The 16,279-nt window shown below is 42.6% G+C and overlaps 1 long non-coding RNA gene across 1 annotated transcript in view; it reads left to right on the top strand.

Moving 5' to 3' along the window:
- Positions 1-5,186: 5,186 nt before the first annotated feature.
- The window catches only part of LOC310632891, a 30,132-nt gene continuing 19,039 nt past the window's right edge, over positions 5,187-16,279 (top strand). Inside the window, exon 1 of the long non-coding RNA XR_014490932.1 lies at positions 5,187-5,218. This is a non-coding gene — a long non-coding RNA (uncharacterized lncRNA). The remainder of the gene's footprint in view (positions 5,219-16,279) is intronic.

Genomic DNA, 16,279 nt, shown 5'->3' with positions numbered 1-16,279 from the left:
CACCAATGCAGTATAAAGCAATACTATCACTTCCTATGATCTTGATATGATTCACCTGTTGATGCAACCAAGGACTGCATTAGCTTTTTTGTCAGCTGCAACACGCTGCTGGCTCATACCTATGTGGTGAACTACTAGGACACCTGGTTCCCTTTCACCGTTGCTATTGTTGAGCCTCCTGTTCTATACCTCTGCATTTGATATTTCTTGCCTACATCTAGGACCTTACTTTTCTCGCCACAATATTGGCTCCAGTTTTTGGTGAGAAGAAAAAAAATCCTGAATATACAGGCAATAAAGTGAAAGGAGGGAGGGAGGGAGAGAGGAAGGAAGGGAGATAGAAAAAAGGGAAGGAAGGAGACGGAGGGAAAAAAAGGAGAGAGAGAGAGAGAGAGAGAAAAGGAGGAAGTTAAAGGAGACAGTAGAAGGAAAGGAAGAAATGGAAGGGAGGAAAGAAAGGAAGAAAAGATAGGAAGAAAGAAAGAAAAAGGAAGGAAGGAAAGAGAAAATGAAAGAAGAACAAGGAAGGAAAGAAGGAGAGGAGGCCCCTTCACTCTCTTGCTATATATCCAATTACCTAAAGACAGCAACAAACACAACTGCTTCTTCCATCAAGTCAAACCTCTGTGAAAATATCAAAAGAAAAGCTAATGGCATTAGAAAAAGGGGCTTAAAACTGCCAGCCTGAGAAGTGCTTTTATGTGACTGTGGTGCAGAGAGGCCGTCCGCTGTGTTATACGGAGGGAAAGCGATTCTGCCCTTTAGAAGTTTTTTTAGGGGAAGAAGCCTGTTGAAGATGGTTGGAATAAGCCGGCCAAATATTCCTTCTCTGAGAGTGCAGGAGAAGCTCAGCCTTGATTGTAACGGCTCCGGACCGAGATTAAAGCTAATCTTTCAGCTCTTCAGACTGTTGCCACTGCTTGATTGCTGCTGATTCCCTATTGCCGAGAGGACTCAACTGTCGCGCGATGCAAATAAATCCTTCCACCTAAGCTAGAATGACTGGAGCAGATTTTGCTTTCAGCATCAATAAAGGTTTGCGCCATTGATTAAAAGGAAAACATGTCCTCCAGTCAAGTTGGTCTTCTCCTGACTTCACGGACTCATCCTCGTACTTTTCTGAACAGGATGGAAGTGATTACCTGTTGCCGACTTCTGCCTGACTTCTTCCCAATTAGCCTGTGAAAAAAACAACAACGTAGGAGACTGTAAGTTCTAGTTCTGCCTTAGGGAATGAAGGCAGCTGGGTGACCTTGAGCCTGCCATTTTCTATCATCCTTATGAAGAAGACAAGGGCAAACCGCTTCTGAAAGACCTTGCCGAGAAAGCTTCCTTCCTTCCTTCCTTCCTTCCTTCCTTCCTTCCTTCCTTCCTTCCTTCCTTCCTTCCTTCCCCTGTCTCCTCCTAACTTCCTTCTTTTTCCTGTCCCTTCCTTCCTTCCTCTCTCCCTCCCTCCTTCCTTCCTTCCTTCCTTCCTTCCTTCCTTCCTTCCTTCCCCTGTCTCCTCCCTAACTTCCTTCTTTTTCCTGTCCCTTCCTCCCTCCCTCCCTCCCTCCTTCCTTCCTTCCTTTTCCTGTCTCCTCCCTAACTTCTTTCCTTCCTTCTTTTTCCTGTCCCTCCCTCCCTCCCTCCCTCCCTCCCTTCCTTCCTTCCTTCCTTCCTTCCTTCCTTCCTTCCTTCCTTCCCCTGTCTCCTCCCTTCCTTCTTTTTCCTGTCCCTCCCTCCCTCCCTCCTTCCTTCCTTTTCCTGTCTCCTCCCTAACTTCTTTCCTTCCTTCTTTTTCCTGTCCCTCCCTCCCTCCCTCCCTCGCTCCTTCCTTCCTTCCTTCCTTCCTTCCTTCCTTCCTTCCTTCCTTCCTTCCTTCCTTCCTTTTCCTGTCTCCTCCCTAACTTCCTTCTTTCCTTCCTTCTTTTTCCTGTCCCTTCCTTCTTTCCTTCTTCCTTCCTTCCTTCCTTCCTTCCTTCCTTCCTTCCTTCCTTCCTTCCTTCCTTCTCCTTGAACTCTGTGGATTTTCTTCCCACCCAATCATCCAGGTAGTTGCTAAGAGTCAACCCTGACTCAAAGAAATAGGAGAGAGAGAGATGAGTCATGTGTCCAAAATATGACAATTTCAGCCTGGTCATTTGTGCCTTCAGTAAGAACCGTCAGTCAATTTCTTCTATGATTGATTTGTTAGTTTTCTTGACTATCTATGGTACTCTCAGAATTCTTCTCCAGAGTTCAAAGGCATCTTCCTAGCCCGCTTCTTTGAAATCCAGACTTTCAGTTCCCCACTTGTGAGACTTGTTTTCAGAGTATTCCAGATTTACTTCCCTTCTTCCCTGTGTGTCCCCAAGCTGCTTTTATTTTCAAGGCGACTGGACTCTCCGATTTTTCTTTAAGATGTTTCGCTTCTCATTCAAGAACCTTCAGTTCTATAAATTCATCTTCTTGCGTCTCCCATCTTTAGCCAAATTCTGGCCTAATTCTAGTATGAATGATCAGATTCTGACCATTGCAAAACAGGTTACGTAGTATCTGGAAGTGAAATGTCTTATACAAGTAGTCCTTGACTTACAACAGTTCATCTAGCAGCCATTTAAGGTTACAACAGCAATGAAAAAAGTGACTTACAAGTGATTTCTGTACTTGCTCACTTTCCAGAATCTTTTCGGGTTATGGCAGGTTATAAATGTAGCAAGTACACGTTATACTACTACTACTACTACTATTACTACTACTACTACTACTAGATTGGCACTGCTTGATCTTTTGCTAAAGTTACCAAACTATTCCTTAAATTAGGGCTGGTCCCCTTTTTCTGCAATTTCTGCGAAGATTTTGATTTTGGATTCTATTTCCAAATGTTTTGATCTCTCTCTTCCTCCTTACAGCTTCTCGCTAAATATCGCTAATTTTAACAATGGGAAACAAAAGGAAGGTTAAGAAAACTTTCACCTTGCTTTTACATTTTTTTTTCACGCGCCCTTCTTTTAAGAAATTGTGCTACTTGTTTACTAATGATGGTGCAGCAAATGAGAGAGGTGGTGGTGGGTGTTTTCTCTTATGACTTCAGATGTGATTTGTTTTTAAACTGAGGAAATTGCCCAAGATGGCTATTTTATTTATCAGGCACGCGTTGGGGCTGATAGGATCCTGAAACGCAGGCAGCAGGCAAGAAGACCAAATCAGCATAATTCATTCTCCTTTTTTTTAGCTCCCGCCCTCCTGCTGGACGATCTGTGCAGAGCCATCCCTGCAGAGAGGCTTAATTGTCTCACTAGGGCAGGGGGTGGAATGGGGTAGGGGGGTGGGGGGGTGGGGCTTCTTTTCCATCCTTTTTAGGCAGGGATAAACTTGTATTGTAGTTTAAAATGTTTGGATAATGGCTAGCCAGGGCTGCTGACCCTCAGCCTCCAGACTGTGATGTAATGCCCCCTGCTTGCAGCTGCCTATTCAAAAAGTTTAATAATTGATGGGAGGTAAAGGTGGCTCAGTGGGTTAGGATGCTGAGCTTGTTGATCAGATGGTCGGCAGTTTGGCGGGTCGAATCCCGAATGCCACATAACAGAGTGAGCGCCTGTTACTCGTCCCAGCTTCTGCCAACCTAGCAGTTCGAAAGCACGTAAAAATGCAAGTAGAAAAATAGGGACCACTACGGTGGGAAGGTAACAGTGTTCCGTGCGCCTTTGGCGTCTAGTCATGCCGGCCACATGACCACGGAGACATCCTCGGACAAGCGCTGGCTCTTCGGCTTTGAAACGGAGATGAGCACCGGCCCCTAGAGTCGGAAATGACTAGCATGCATGTGCGGGGGAACCTTTACCTTTACCTAAAGGTTCTTGGAAGTTAGAAGAGCCAGTCTGGTCCTCTCTCTCTCTCTCTCCAGCATCTCTCTCCTGCCACAGGTGAGAAAAGGGGGTGCCATCTCGGATGACCCACTGCCATTTTTGAAGGAGCAGAGGACCTCCACCCTTTGCAAACAGCAAATCCGAGAACTCTCCGTCTTGGTCTCTCGCTTGTTACGTGCTTTGGCCTGTGTCAAAGAGAAGAAAAATGCAGAAAGGATCAGGAACACGTGAAGTGTTAATACCACTTTACAAGGCCTTGGTAAGGCCACACCTGGAATATGGCATCCAGTTTTGGTCGTCATGATGTAAAAAAGATGTTGAGAAAGAGCGCAGAGAAGAGCAACAAAGATGATCAGGGGACTGGAGGCTAAAACATATAAGGAACGGCTGCTGGAATTGGGTCTGTTTAGTTTAATGAAGAGAGGGACGAGGGGGGGGACGTGATTGCAGTCTTCCAATATCTCAGGGGCTGCCCCAAAGAAGAGGGAGTCAAGCTATTCTCCAAAGCCCCTGAAGGCTGGACAAGAAGCAATGGATGGAAACTAATCAAGGAGAGGAGCAACCTAGAACTAAGGAGAAACATCCTGACAGTGAGGACAATTAACCAGTGGAACAACCTGCCTCCAGAAGCGGCGAATGCTCCAACACTAGAAGTTTTTAATTTAATTTAATTTAATAATTTGATTTCTATACCGCCCTTCTCCCGAAGGACTCAGGGCGGTGAACAGGGCAATACACAATAAAAATCAGATACAAAAATTAAAAAACCATTAAAAAAACCATTAAACATCATGCCCATAAAGAAGAAGAGACTGGACAGCTCTTTGTCTGAAATGGTATAAGGTTTCCTGCCTGAGCAGGGGGTTGGACTAGATGACCTTCAAGGTCCCTTCCAATATTATTATTATTATTATTATTATTATTATTATTATTATTATTATTATTATTATTATTTATACCCAAGATCATCTTTCCCTGGCTTGGCTAGACAAAGTGGAAATAATGGAACAACAGAGTCAGAAGGGACCTTGGAGGTCTTCTAGTCCAACCCTCTGCTCAAGCAGAGACCCTATACCATTCTGGATAAACGGCTGTCCAGTCTCTTCTTGAAAACCTCCAGTGATGGAGCACCCACAACCTCTGAAAGCAAGTCTCTCTGCTGACTCATTGTTCTCAGAGACAGAAGATCTCGTGTTAGTTCTGTGTTGGATCTCTGTTTGGTAAGCTTTCATCCATTCCTTCTTGTCCTTCTTCAGGTACTTTGGAGAATAGGTCAACCCCCTCTTCTTTGTGACAGCCCTTCAAACTTCAGGGCATCGCAAATGAGTTTCTGGAGAAGTCTATATTTTGGGAAAGGTGAAAGCCAAAAGAGGATAACCAGCAGTGAGGTGGATGGACTCTATTTATTTATTTATTTATTTATTTATTTATTTTGATTTGATTTCTATAGCCACCCATCTCAGGAAATGACTCTGCATGGCTCACATTTCAAAACGTATATTACAATTAAAATCTTACAAACATTTTAAAACAGTAAAAAGTGTTAAAAACAATAAAAAACATTAATTAATTAATTACAGCAGTGATGTTTGCACTGTTGGAAAGTTTGAAGGAGCAGGATGGGGGCATCTGTTTATAATAATAATAATAATAATAATAATAATAATAATAATAATAATAATAATAATAATAATAATAATAATAATAATAATAATAATAATTTTATTTATATACCGCCCTTCTCCCGAAGGACTCAGGGCGGTGAACAGGGCAAGCATAAAAAATACAAGAATACAAAAGTTAAAAAGGATTAAATATATGCCCGACTAAAAAACAGTAATTACAAATATTAAGATAACAATAAGAGAAACCCCACCCATCCCCCATCAGGCCAGGCCGGCTTGTTTATACTTAAAGGATCAAGAGTTAACTTTAACTTAATGGGATATCCTCTTCTTTTTCTTCCTCCTCCTCCTCCTCCTCCTCCTCCCCCCTCAATTTTGAAATTGGATGTCTTTCTTGAGAAAGAAATTTGGGAGGAAAACAATAACTGACCCACAGAGATTGTATGGAAGTGATGAGACATAACAGGAGGCGTAGATAGAAGCCAAAAAGAATCCCTAGTCTGCAGAAGGCAAATTGAGTCAGCTTCTCCAAAGGATGATGCCATGTATAATATTAAATCTTGAAAGCAGCAAGATGGTATTTTAAGCATCTGCTCAAAGACTATAATAAAGAGATTTATATGATAGTGAGTTACTGTATTTTGAGCATTCCGTTAAGTACACACGTTGTGCTACTTACAGATGAAATGATCAAATCCTCATCCAGGCTTCAGAATATCATTGCTGTCTTTTCCTTTAGCTAGAGAAGGCTACTGAGAACACAAAAATGCTGAACAGTTGTTCAGACGCTGGAATAAGGGTTAGCCGGAACTACAGAAACATGGAATCGTAACAGAGAATTCAGAATGAAAATTACAAGTTGGCCTCAATGATGATGCGACTCAACCTTCCCTTTCTTCAACCTCTCAGCCGATATAGCAACCCTCTATGGCAGGGGTGTCAAACTCGCAACGTCACGGGACGCGTCACGACGTGTCGCGACTTTTTTTTGCCATTGCCGGCAATGGGGTGGGCGCAGTTTTGCCATGACGCATCCGGCCTACGGGCCGGCAGTTTGACACCCCTGCTCTATGGCTTACTAGTCCAGAAAAGATGCGGAGATGATATCTTTAGAGAATAAGGAAAGTGACCGGGATGGAGATAGGCAAAAGCCTGTTGCCTTGGCAAAAGAGGCTGAAGCATTTTTCAAGTCAAGAACATCCAGATAACATTCAGAAGTGGCTAAGCAGACAACACCCTCACCCCAATTCACTGAACTATAAAGAGGAGGAGGAGATACAGCAGCATGAGATTGGCAAGTGTTGAGATTTGTCCTTTAAGTCAATCTGGACATAAGTAGGTTTTAGCCTGGAGTTGATTTTATCTCTCTAAAGCACCTAAAGCACCTGAAGGCAGAACAAGAAGCAACGGATGGAAACTAATCAAGGAGAGAAGCAACCTAGAACTAAGGAGGAATTTCCTATCAGTGAGACTAATTAATCAGTGGAACTACTTGCCTCCAGATGTAGTGGGTGCTCCATCACTGGAGGTTTTTAAGAAGAGACTGGACAGCCATTTGTCTGAAATGGTAGAGGGTTTCCTGCCTGAGCAAGGGTTAGACTAGAAGACCTCCATGGTCCCTTCCAATTCTGTTATTCTGTTTTACGGTCTGGTCTATCTATAGGGCTGGGCTTTTCAACCTTTTCACCCATTGTACCACTTTTAGGATATGGCAATATCTGAGTACCACCAGTCACCTAGCAAGGTGTCAAAAACTTGATGACCAAAAAAAAAAAAGGAAAAAAGTGATGAAGTACAGGTAGTCCTCGACTTACAGCAGTTCGCTTAGTGACTGTTTGAAGTTACAATGGCACTGAAAAAAGTGCCCCCCAAGCCACAGCCGAGCAAGACACCTGCCTGCCCACCCGCCCGGTGGCGCTCTTCCTCCTGTCCAAGGTTTTCATTGTTGTAAGCATTTTTGTTGAGGATTGGCAGCGAGGGTGGGGTGGGGTGGGGTGGGGGTCCTTGGATTTTATTCCTCCTGTCTGCTGGGTGGTTGCAGCAGGTTTTGGTCACTTTACATGACCCTGGGACACTGTGACTGTCATAAATATGAATCAGTTGCCAAGCATGTCAATGTAAATCACAAGACCCTCGAGATGCTGCAACATTCCAGCTGATCGGCGCTTCTTCTGAGCTCAGCAGAAGCGCCAGGATCAGCGCTGAGCTCCAGCTGGAGCCTGGCACTGATCCTGGCGCTTCCCCTGAGCCCTGACAGCCCTGCAGCTCCAGCCATCTCTCGCTCAGGTTTGTGCAGTGCTGCCACCGGTTCAGCTCATTCTCCTCCCCCGCTACCCCTTTTCTAGCATGGTCGCGTAGCACCTGCCAGGTGCCAATGTACCACAGGTGGTACCCGTACCACTGGTTGAAAAGCCTTGATCTAGTGGGACTGACAATGGCAGAGAAACTAGAAATAGTTTTTCCTAGCCATTTCAAGTCTTCCCATCCTCCTGTTGCACCCAGTTTCAAAATAATGGACTAGAACAGGGGTCCCCAACCCCTGGTCCATGGACCAGTACCGGTCCGTGGCATGCCAGCAACCAGTTTGCACATACAAGAAAAGCCCCATCTGTGGGATGCAGGCAGCACACAAAACCATGCACTCTCCAGTCCGCGGAAAAACCTGGTCTCTGTTACCCAAAAGGTTGGGCACCTCTGGACTAGATTAGAAGACCTCCAAGGTCCCTTCCAGCTCTATTCCATTCCATTCCATTCCATTCCATTCCATTCCATTCCATTCCATTCCATTCCATTCCATTCCATTCCATTCCATTCCATTCCATTCCATTCTATTCTATTCTATTCTATTCTATTCTATTCTATTCTATTCTATTCTATTCTATTCTATTCTATTCTATTCTATTCTATTCCATTCTATTCCATTCTATTCCATTCTATTCCATTCTCCAAAGGACTTGAGGGCAGGACAAGAAGCAACGGATGGAAACTAACCAAAGAGAGAAGCAACCTAGAACTAAGGAGAAACTTCCTGACAGTTAGAAGAACAATTAACCAGTGGAACAACCTGCCTCCAGAAGCTGTGGATGCGCCAACACTGGCGGAATTCAAGAAGAGATTGGACAACTATTTGTTTGAAATTTTATAGGGTCTCCTGCTCGAACAGGGGGTTGGACTAGAAGACCTTCATGGTCCCTTCCAATTCTGTTATCCATCTAGAAGCGATTGCCATTGTCTTCTTCTGAGGTGATTTTGGACTTCCTCATGTAGTCTGAGCCCCACGTCAGCCCTTCAGGTAGTGCAGGATAGGAAACAATTTAATAATAATAATAATAATAATTCTATTCTATTCTATTCCATTCCATTCCATTCCATTCCATTCCATTCCATTCCATTCCATTCCATTCCATTCCATTCCATTCCATTCCATTATTCTATTCTTCTATTCTATTCTATTCTATTCTATTCTATTCTATTCTATTCTATTCTATTCTATTCTATTCTATTCTATTCTATTCTATTCTATTCTATTCTATTCGATACAGTAGTCTCATAAGTATTGATAATTTTGCGTGGGGTGGGATGAAAATTCAACTTGGCCGATACAATCCAAGGCATTTCTGTAAGTTGCAGAAAAGGAAGAATCCTTATGAATTTTTCCCAGTAGAGGAGACGCAGGAGGGCAGCAGTTTTGAAGGTTGTCAGTTGCTCCATTCTAAGCACAAAGGGAAGGTAGAAACCCACAGCGGATAAATGTGTGTTACAAGTCTTTCCTGACAGACCTCTGTTGGGGCTGGCGGTTCCGTCCTTAACCAATGTGATTGTAAAGTGAAAAGTTGCAGGACCACACCCAACGTATGGTGCACAGTTCATTAAGCGAATCACCATGGGTTGTTAAGCGGGACATCGTGAGCTTGCAACTTGCGATTTCCTGCCGGCTTCTTCATCGACTTTGCTTGTCAGAAGCCAGCTCTAAAGGTTAGAAATAGCGATCCTGCAAGAACTGAGGGGTTGTGCAGTAGTTACAATATGGGGGGATCGCCTGCAGGTCTCCTTTTTCAGTCCTGTCGTAACTTGGAGCAGTCACTGAATGAGAGGTCAGTAAGCAAGATGGCTTTAAGCTACCTCGGCTGCAGGTTGGGAATGAGATGAAAGCAGCGTCATAAGGATGTGTAAAATGAATGGAATAGAATAGAGCTGGAAGGGACCCTGGAGGTCTTCTAGTCCAGCCCCATGCTCAAGCAGGAGAACCTATACAAACTCAGACAAGTGATTGTCCAGTCTCTTCTTAAAAATCTCCAGTGATGGAGCGCCCACGATTTCTGGGGGTAAGCTGTTTCACTGGTTGATTGTCCTCACTGTCAGGAAGTTTCTCTTTAATTCCAGGTTGCTTCTTGATCAGTTTCCAACCATTGTTTCTCATCCTTCCCTCTGGTGCTCTGGTGAACAAAGTGACCCCCTCTGCCTTGTGGCAGCCCCTCAGATACTGGAATACTGTTATCATGTCCCCCCTATTTCTTCTTTTCTTTAGACTGGCCAAACCCAAGTCCCGCAGTCGTTCTTCGTACATTTTGGTCTCCAGGCCTTTGATCACCTTAGTTGCTCTTCTCTGATTTTTTTTTTCCAAACTCTCAACATCTTTTTTGTGATACGGTGACCAAAAGTGGCTGCAGTGTTTCAGGTGTGGTCTTACTAGGGTTTTATAAAGCGGGACTAATACCTTGCGTGATCTTGCTTCTATGCCTCTGTTTATACAACCCAGGATTGTATTAGCTTTTTTGGCTGCTGCTGCACACTGCTGGCTCATAGTCAAGTGATCGCCCACTAGGACTCCAAGGTCCCTCTCACAGTTACGGTTTTTGAGCCAGGTCTCACTTAATCTTTACTTATATCTTTGGTTTTTCCTGCCTAAGTGTAAAACTTGGCTTTTCTCCACATTGAAAGTCATTTTGTTGAATAGGGCCCATTGTTCAAGTTTGTCAAGATCTTTTTGGATCTTGAGTTTGTCTTCTGGGGTGTTGGCTACTGAATGGATGCATGGCAATTAATTAGTCCTGGGGCTGTGAGGATGTGCCCCAAATAATGAATCCCAGTCCCCTTTCTTGCACAAGCCATTCGTTTGTGCCGCCATCTAATGAACATGGTTATAAAATGCATTTTTGTTGGTTATTTTTTTTTTTTGCCCTCCTGCGTTCAGGAAGGAAAAAAAATCCTGCAGTTAACAGGCATTGCAAATATGGGAGGATGTGTGTGTGTGTGCGTAGCTCTTGTGTATCCGAGGGCAGAGTTGAGGTGCAATGGAGAGTTAGGATTGGGGCAGGATGGAGAAAGGCAGATTGATTTTAAAAAAAGATCTTAAGCCAAATAATGTAATCTGTTTGCACAACCATTGCACAACCCCTCAGTTCCTGCAAGATCGCTATTTCTAACCTTCAGAGCTGGCTTCTGACAAGCAAATTAAACATTTGCCTATGTTTAATTTTCAGTGTTGCGTTTTTTGTTCTGCAGTTGACATCCCGCTTTTTAAATCTGAGTTTGGAGGGGGAGGGGTTAAGAGGCAGGGATTTATTAGAGGCCTTTAATTATAAAATGGATGTCATTTAATTATAAAATGGGTTTGTTGTAAATCATTGGAGTTTATTGTAGTCCCGCTAGTCCTTTCAGCTTGTTTTATGTGAGTCATACGTTTTCACACAAGTGAGTCATACGGTTTATAAATATCAATAAAATAATAAAATATATTTTGGGTCGCTTTAGTCAGCTGTTCCTCTCCATCACAGCCTTCATTTGCAGGATTTGTTTTCTCGGCCCAATCAAAACACCAACCATCCTCCTAAAGCTCATTATTGGTTTGGGGCTGACCTGCAGTCCAGATCTACTGTAACGAACTTTGGGTTTCTTAAAATCTTTCTAATAATGCTCTTCTTCTTATCCTATAGATGACAGAGCTGCCCTAATTTATTGAATCCTGATTTAGGTGATACAGGGAGTCCTTGAGTTATGACCGTAACCGAGCCTGGAATTATAGTCGTAAGTTGTGCTGATCATTAAGCAGATCGCGGCTCGCTGCTTTTAATTTTATCTTTACCTTTTTGTAATGGTGGCCATTAAGCAAATGCTGCAGTCATTAAGTGAACCCATTGTACCCAATGGGCGTGTTACTGACAACATATGTTGTTAAATCGTGATCGTGTGACTGCGGTATGCTTGAACCATTGTAAATACGTTGTCAGACCTGCCCCAGCTGGCCCCTCAGAAAAGTAAGACTCTTGGATCCATTGAGCTGAATCAAAAGAACTTTTACTGAGAAAAACTGAATGCGGTAAAGTCAGGCGAAATCTGAAGGTCCTACGCAACGCATAAAGCCATCCTTTCAGTTTCCCAATCCCAACCCCCCATCCCCGACCAGTCCACCAGCAGCCAATGTGATGCCAAGAAGATATTTTGAGAATGCTGAGGTGCCAGGCAGGTAACTGCTCCCTCTCAGGGTTCAATGGCCTTGGAACCTGGCAAAAACTGGCTCTGGGGAATGAATCCATCTTTTTCTCTGAAGACAGTCCCCCTCCCTAATTCCCAAGCAAACAGCAGAAGTGGGAAAATCCCAAGCACACCATTCCCCCACCCGTCCTCAGCACAATGGCAGGACACCAGAGTATGCTGGATGCCTAGCAACCAAAGTTTGATCACCTGACTGTTGGGGATGATGCATTGGTTGTAATGCAGGACAGTTGCCGAGTGCCCAAGATGTGATCACGTGTCCATGAGGGGGCAGTGATTGGAGCTTTGAAACCAGTCCTAAATAGCTCTGGAGAAGTCCATTGTAACTTTGAATGGTCACTGAGCGATCGGTCATAAGTCACGGACTACCTGTAAGCCAAAGTGGAAGAAGGGATCAACTGCGCCTTCCCGTACTTGTTTGGAGACATCACAAGCAAGAACGCAAAGGTGGAGTTTTCATCATAATGCGACGACACAACATTTGTCTCTTACTGCTCCTTACCCTTTCTTTTGACATCTATGTTTATAAATGTCTATGGAGATTCTCAGTCAACCAGGTCATGGTTGTCCCAAAGGTGCTTTTTGCCAAAAGGCAACCGGACTTGGCTTTTGTTTGAAGACGTTTCACTTCTCTAGACACAAGGCAAGTTTTTCCCCCCAGTGCCATCGCTCTGCTAAACACCTAACTCCCACAGCATTGTCTTATGCCTAAAGATATTTGCTCATGTAGTATGGCTGAATTACTATTATCCTTCCCTTCTTCTCATCTTTCTCATCTTTGCATATTTCCTACTACCTCCTTCTATTGGTATTTTATGATTTATCGCTTATTATTTGTATCATTTATGATTGTATCTTATGATTTATGATTTATGACATCACTTTGTTGTTTGTATGTACACTGAGAGCTTATGCACGAGAGATAAATTCCTTGTGTGTCCAATCACATGGCTAATAAAGAATCCTATCCTATCACATCCCATCCCATCCTGTCCCGTCCCGTCCCGTCCTATCCTATCCTATCCTATTATTAGAAGGACTACCTGTACTTCAATAGTGAACTTCACAAGACAGCTTGTGAAGCTTCCATTCTATTCTATTATTATTATTCCATTCCATTCCATTCCAGTTCCTGTTCTGTTCTGTTCTTTTCTATTCTAATATTATTCCATTCCATTCCATTATTATTCTATTCTATTCTATTCTATTCTATTCTATTCTATTCTATTCTATTCTATTCTATTCTATTCTATTCTATTCTATTCTATTCTATTCTATTCATATTATTCCATTCCATTCCATTCTGTTCTATTATTATTCCATTCCATTTCTGTTCTGTTCTGTTCTTTTCTATTCTATTCTAATATTATTCCATTCCATTCCATTCCATTCCATTCCATTCCATTCCATTCCATTCCATTCCATTCCATTCCATTCCATTCTATTCTATTCTATTCTATTCTATTCTATTCTATTCTATTCTATTCTATTCTATTCTATTCTATTCTATTCTAAGGACTACCTGTACTTCAATAGTGAACTTCACAAGACAACTTTCTTAATAGGAACTAGAAATAATGGGACCAGGGGCTGTCAGCTTCAGTTAAACATCAGAGAGGAATCTGTGCCTCCCTTCTACGTGTCCAGCCAAGTCCCTCATTTTCCAAGATCAACATTTCATTTGCTGAGTTAAGAGCTCAGCCAGTTTTCACTACAAACTTCCAATAGGTTTTGTAGCCTCCTTGTCCCTCCCAAAGCAATCAGTTTGGCCGGTTCTATTGCACCGCAGCCCCTTCAAGCGTGCGCAGGGCAGCAAAACAAAAAGGCTTGGCATGGAGATAGTGGTTTTGTCAGCTTTCACACAGAAGCCAGAGAATTAAGAAGTCAGTTGTTCAGGAGCCAGTTTGTTCAGGCACCAGCTTAGAAAGTGGAAAACGGTGAGTTCTAATCCCACCTTAAGGCATAAAAGCCAGGTAGATGACTGAGCCAATCATCAGGAGACTGTGAGTGCTAGTCCCGCCTTAAGGCAGGAATGCCAGCTAGCTAGGTGACTTTGGGCCAGTCAAGCCCACCTCACAGGGTTCTTGTTGTTGTTATGGGGAAAACTGGAGGAAGGATGCATTCTCCACCAGTCAGTCAAAACTCAAGAAGCTTTTTAGATGAGATGCGAAACGTTTTCAAGCAAAACCAAAATCCAGTTGCCGTTTGAAAAAGCACCTTTGGGACATCTACATTTATAGATCCATATACTGTATAGTGTGCATTAGGCAAAGAAGGTGAGTTAAAAATCAGAATTAAGCATAATTTGTGATCCTGGCAATACAAATCATTGAGTTAGGTAGACCTAGAACTTAACTAAGAGCCTTGGTGGAGCAGTGGGCTAATGCCTCCTTAAGTAACACCAGCTGCCTGCAATTAGTGCAGGTTCGAGTCCCACCAGGCTCAAGGTTGACTCAGCCTTCCATCCTTCCCAGGTAGGTAAAATGAGGACCCAGATTGTTGGGGGCAATAAGCTGACTTTGTAATAATGCTGCTTGGTGGGGGCCAAAAGCCCTAATAAGCAGGCATATACATAGAATGAAGGCTATTGCTAAGCACATTTGATTTGTGCTTAGATTGTAAGCCGCCCTGAGTCTTTGGAGAAGGGCGGGATATAAATGGGATTAAATAAAAAATAAAAAATATACATAGAATGAAGGCTATTGCTAAGCACATTGTGCTTTAGATTGTAAGCCGCCCTGAGTCTTCGGAGAAGGGCGGGATATAAATGGGATTAAATAAAAAATAAAAAATATACATAGAATGAAGGCTATTGCTAAGCACATTAATTTGTGCTTTAGATTGTAAGCCACCCTGACTCTTCGGAGAAGGGCGGGATATAAATGGATATTAAAAAAAAAAACTATACTGCAATCCAAGCTTTTTAGATCTTACTTTTAACTTTGTTTTTGTTTATGTTTTTCTACCATGCTGTGTTTTTTTTTTACTGTAAGCCAACCAGAGTCACTTTGGTGAGATGGGTGATGTAGAAATGTGATGAATAAAATGAATTAAACAAACGAAGGAATAAACTTAATGCTAACATAACTTCTGAGCTTCTGATAAAACAGTCCAGTTGAGTTTCATTTGTTCCTGTCTTCAGGATTGAATAGATTCAGCCCTGCTGTCCTGTGGTTACAATGACCATGCAGCCTTTATTATAAGGGACTGTCCTTTAATTCAGGAAGTTGTCTTTTAGTTTTATTCTTTGTTTTTTCCCCCCAAAAACTCCTTTTCATCCTTTGTAGGCACAATTGACCACGACTGAGCCTGAAATTTTTGTTGCTAAGCAAGACAGTTGTTAAATTAATTTTGCTCCATTTTGTGACCTTTATTGCCACAGCTGTTAAGTGAATCACTGCAGTTGTTAAGTTAGAAACATGGTTGTTAAGTGAATCTGGCTTCCCCATTGCTTGGCAGAAGGTTGCAAAAGATGATTCTATGATTCTGGGACACTGGAGCTATGATAAATACACGAGTCAGTTGCCAAGCCTTTGAATTTTGGTCACGTGAGCTGCCACGGTCGTAAATGTGAAAAACGGTCATAAGTCATTTTCTTCAGTGCTTTTGTAACTTCAAAAGTCACTAAACAAATGGTTGTAAGTCAAGGACTATCTGTATACCAAACTGGCTCCATTATGCAAAGTTCACAAAGAAACAGAAAAAAGAAGTCAAAGATGAGCATCTTTATTATTTAGTGCCCATCAATGACAGGGTTATTAGTATTAATCCTCTTATTTTTGTAATAAAGGGAAAATTCCTTTAAAAAACTTTACCGTACCTTGAAGATTACAGCAAAGTAAAGCAGCGGAAGGCAGGACAAGAAGCAACGGGTGGAAACTAATCAAGGAGAAAACCAATCTAGAACTAAGGAGAAATTTCCTGAAAGTGAAAACAATTAAATCAGTGGAACGGCTTCACTTTCAGAAGATGTGGGTGCTCCATCACTGGAGGCTTTCAAAACGAGTGTGGGATGGACTAGAAGACCTCCACGTTTCCTTCCAACTCTGTTATTCTGTTGCTCTCTTATTCTGATTCAAAGACATACAAGATGCTTTTTTTTCTTCCAACCAAGTCGCTTCTTTCAGTATCGTCGTAACTTTGAATGGTCACTAAATGACATGCGGTAAGCCGAGGACTACCTGTATCCACACCACATTCCCAACTGATGTCACAAACTCTCTTATTCTGATTCAAAGACATACAAGATGCTTTTTTCTTCCAACCAAGTCGCTTTTTTCAGTATCGTCGTAACTTTGAATGGTCACTAAATGACATGCGGTAAGCCGA

This window comes from Vipera ursinii (assembly GCF_947247035.1).
Source record: "Vipera ursinii genome assembly, chromosome: 1".
Classification (NCBI taxonomy): Eukaryota; Metazoa; Chordata; class Lepidosauria; order Squamata; family Viperidae; genus Vipera; species Vipera ursinii.
This window is presented reverse-complemented; position numbering and strand designations above follow the sequence as displayed.